Source organism: Plecotus auritus (genome assembly GCF_963455305.1).
Source record: "Plecotus auritus genome assembly, chromosome: 2".
Classification (NCBI taxonomy): Eukaryota; Metazoa; Chordata; class Mammalia; order Chiroptera; family Vespertilionidae; genus Plecotus; species Plecotus auritus.
Window position 1 is genome coordinate 175,192,162 of NC_137771.1, and position 4,409 is coordinate 175,196,570.

The 4,409-nt window shown below is 43.5% G+C and overlaps 1 pseudogene across 1 annotated transcript; it reads left to right on the plus strand.

Moving 5' to 3' along the window:
* Positions 1-1,982: 1,982 nt before the first annotated feature.
* LOC308241278 (mitogen-activated protein kinase 8-like) lies at positions 1,983-2,593 on the plus strand (annotated as a pseudogene). The gene has a single exon. The product of its transcript is annotated as a mitogen-activated protein kinase 8-like (transcript).
* The last annotated feature ends 1,816 nt before the right edge of the window (positions 2,594-4,409 follow it).

Below are 4,409 nucleotides of genomic sequence, written 5' to 3' on the forward strand. Positions count from 1 at the left end.
AATACACTTGGCATAAAGCACAAGCAGACAACTCAGCTAGTCTGAGTGCCCTGCCTGGTGGGGGTTCAAGGGTTTTCTATTTTCCCCATCTAGATTTCAAGGTTCTCCTGTTGGATAGACTAGATTTCAAGGTCCCTCCTTTTACATTGTTGTAGCTTTCCCCAAAATTTATGAGGACATCTGGCAATTTTATGTTAGCAAGTCCCAAAACTGCTGACTTCTTTGTTCAGTGGGCAAGATATACTCCTTTTTCCCCTTCCCTTCCTCCTGCCATAGCAGCTATCTATCCTGCCTAACATTTCCCCTTAAAGTGAAACCATCCAAATGCTTCTGGGGTTTTTGTTATTTGTCCCCCAGACTTCATCTGTTTAGCTGGCACAAATGGCATTAATTGGGTCTTTGTTCTTTATTTTCCCAGGCCAGGGTGATTTAAGCTATGTATTCTCTGATTAGGGAGGAGATGTATAAACCATTTGCTCTCAAGTGTCCTTGGTTGGGGAAGATAAGGTCTTGTGATTCACAAGTTGGCTGAAAGCTGCCCAAACTGCTTGGCCTTGTTTAATTTTCTTGTCTCAGTTTCCCATTCCACTTGCCCAGGAATTTTTCAGCTTCTTACTACCCTGCCACACATGCAGTCTCACAAAACCACTCTTGGGATAATTAATCCATCTTGCTGCTCTGGCTTCCCCTCAGGGATTCTCTTGGCCTTACCCATTAGGTTAACATGCCCCAAACACCCTCTCTCAAAGCCAAGGGAAGGTGGGATCTTCTGCATCATAGGGGGACAGGATGTGGATGTTTAAAAAGAACTTGTTTTAAGTAAGATCATGCTGATGTGAACTCCAGACCCTGGAGTGAGCTGTCTGTGCCAATTAGAAATCAAAGCAGTGAACACTCCATTTCACTACGCAGGGGAAGGGGGAGAAAAGGGGACTTTATAATGATCCTTGAGAGATTGAGGGAGAGATGGGGATGGCAGCTTTCTCTCCTCTGTTGACCCCCAGGCAGCAGTAAATCAGCCTCTCTACCTCATTCATAAGTTATAAACAGCTGCATTAGCATAAATTCACAGGGAAGAGATCTCTAGCCTGACAGGTGGTGATAGGGTCAGTGATTGGGAAAGAAATGATTCCTCCCTCCTTTTCCACATCACTTTTACAACAAATTAGACTGCATCTGCCTAAAAACCTAGCTAACAGCCCATCATCCCTTGGAGTTTTCTGGGGCTCCTTGCCTCTGAGGTCTTCAGTCCCTGAGCAGTGGAATCTTTCTGGACTTTACTGATTTTGAGCAGTGGCTGGTGACATGCAGTCTCTGAAATGAAGCAAACATAAGACCTCAGGGCTGCTCAGGCAAGGAGGCCAGGGTGTGGGTGTTCAGTCAAGAGAGGGGAGTGTGCCTGGCCTGTGTCTGGGGCCCCAACTCCAGGCAGTCTTATTCTCTTAGCTCTACCTGTGGACTTGGAGCTGTGCATGAAGACCAGTGGGCTTTGAGGATTTGGGGTTCTGGGTGGTCCTGGAAAGCACGCCTTTGCTGCCTCCAGCTCTCAGCTGAGTCAGCACATACTCAGGAAGACTACCCTGACTCCTGACCAAGTCTCATCAGACCATCAACCTCTCATTCTTAACACTTGTGCAATAGTTGTAGTTTTACATGTATTTGTGTAATTGTTCATGTAATGTCTCTCTTCCAAAGAACTGTGTGCTCCTTGAGGGCAGGTAAAGTGATGGTTCTCACCATTGTGCTGAGCCTGGTGTCTGCCATATCACTGATGGGATACATATTTTTTGGTTAAATTAATATGAAACTCAGTGGAGCGGCTGAGGCCAGAGGACGTGAGCCATGGGCAGCTCTGGGTAACGGCTGTGGCAACCGCCCAGACAGTGCTGGTCCCTCCAGCGGGCTCCCCTGTCACCATTCGCTGTGCTGTCTGCTTCTTGGTGAATTTTTGGATGAAGCCATTAAATTAATTGCTTTCCATCATGAGCAGAAGTAAGTATGACAGCAATTTTTGTAGTGTAGAGATTGGAGTTTCTACATTCACAGTCCTGAAATGATATCAGAATTTTAAAACTATAGGCTCAGGAGCTCAAGCAATAGTACCTGCAGCTTATTATGCCATTCTTGAAAGAAATGTTGCCATCAAGAAGCTAAGCTGGCCATTTCAGAATCAAACCCATGCTACGCGGGCTTACAGAGAGCTGGTTCTTAGGAAATGTGTTAATCACAAAAATATAATTGGCTTTTTGAATGTTTTCACACTACAGAAATCTCTAGAAGAATTTCAAGATGTTTATATAGTCATGGAGTTCATGGGTGCAAATCTTTGCCAAGTGATTCAGATGGAACTAGATCATGAAAGAATGTCCTACCTTCTCTATCAGATGCTGTGTGGAATCAAGCACACCTTCGCTCTGCTGAAATTAGTCATCGGGACTTAAAGCCCAGTAATATAGCAGTAAAATCAGACTGCACTTCGAAGATTCCTGACCTTGGACTGGCCAGGACTGCAGGAACTAGTTTCATGATGACATGTTTTAAAACAGCAACAAAACTGTATTGTATGTTTGCTGTAATTAACTGTATGCTGTAAACCTAATTATTTTATCATGGTTTATTTTATTTTTTTTATATTTGCTTTACCTTATGCTGCTGATTTTTTTTTTTACTGAATTTGTAAGATTTTGTTTATCAAAGCAACTATTATTTGGTGATTTGCCTATATCATGAATTATTTAAGATTTTTATAGTTTTTTTAATAAGAAATTATTTCAAATGTTTTGTTCATGATGTTATCCTTCAGGGTTATGTGCTTATCAATGAAATAACCACAGAGGAGGGAGGGAAAGTAACCTGTAGCCAGTTATATTCAGGAATAACTACTGTAAATGAACGTGTTAAAAAAACAAACAAAAAAAACAAAACACCTCCAATATTGCTACTTGCCAATCCTAATTTAGTTACAGCTATTGGTAGTAATCCTACATGACTTTTGGCAAAAGTCCCATCATCTAAATGGCAGAATAACTCAGAGCATGTTTTGGAAGATGCTGGGCGTCCACCCCTACCCTTTGACTCCCCCCACCTCACCCAACAAAAGTAAAGTGAAAAGAATATGGTGTTTCCTGCAAATCTGTGGCATACTCAAAGCTCACCATCACATAAAGTCAAGAGGACACTTCATGAGTAATACGTTCAATGCAGATAAGCAGGTGTTCACTTCTCCTGGCTATGAGACCATTCTTGTACACACCGAGCTAAGCTCCTCTGGCTGTGGGCCCCAGGGATGGTCTGGAGCCTGGTCCTTCCTCTCCTGCAGCGCGGGCCTTGGACCTTCCACTGGAGTGGCAATCAGTTGAGCACCAGCCTGGGTGCTTCTGGCCATTTGCCTCTAGCTGTAGCATAATCACGTCTATACTAGCTGTTGTGGGGGGGGGGGGGGGTGGTTCCCAATGCCTATTTAGATTTCTGTAGGTGATGTGTCCCATGAGCAATATACCGTTCATCTGAAAATAGGAGCACACAGTCATACATAAGATATCATTTCCCAAGGACGTTTTCTCCACACTGAGCAGAGCAGGCATAAATGGTGATTATTCAGTCTGAGTCTTTCATTTTATATCTGATTTTCAGCCAAACACGCAATGTGGATGTTGAGTGGTGTAAGCATGGTGCTGCTCCTGACAAGTGATGTAACTGTTTACATTTTATATCTGCAGAATTATTTCTCTACAATGAAATTTTTCTTAAGTAAAATGTTATTGAAGTCTAAAAAAAAAAAAAAAAAAGAATATGCAACTGAATGAGTGAATCTCTGTACTTGTTAAGCATCTATTGTCCTGGATCTCTTGAATTAAGCCTGGTGCCTCGTGGAGCTGTGCTGTGCTGTGCCAGGGAAAGATGCTCTCCCTGTCCTCGACTCTTGGGCAGGGATTATTCCCAGGAAGGTGGGCTCAGGGTGTGATGGCTGTGGTCATGGGAGGAGAAGGTGAGCCTCGGCCCAGAAGGTGGCCTGGGCACTGTGATCAGAGCTGAGGGGCAGGGCACTGACCAGGGAGGTGTGTGAGCAGCCGGACACCTAGAGCCCAGGGCAGGTTTCCGTTTCATAAACATGATGATGAGACAAGTGGTGCAGCTTGAAGTTTATATGTGTGTTTTCAAATCTTCGTTGGTCCAGATGGGAGATGCAGACACGGCCACAAATGGTACAGTTCAAGATATAAAGTGATAGCGAACCCGAGGAAAGCGATGCAGTGGGGGGAGTTTTCAGGATGGAGGCTACATCAGTAGTAGGTGTTTCATTTATTTATTTCGTTTTTATCTTTTTACCAGACCTATTGCGGTGTATTTTACCTATCATAAAATTCAGCCATTGCAAGTGTATAATTCAATGATTTTCAGTAACTTTA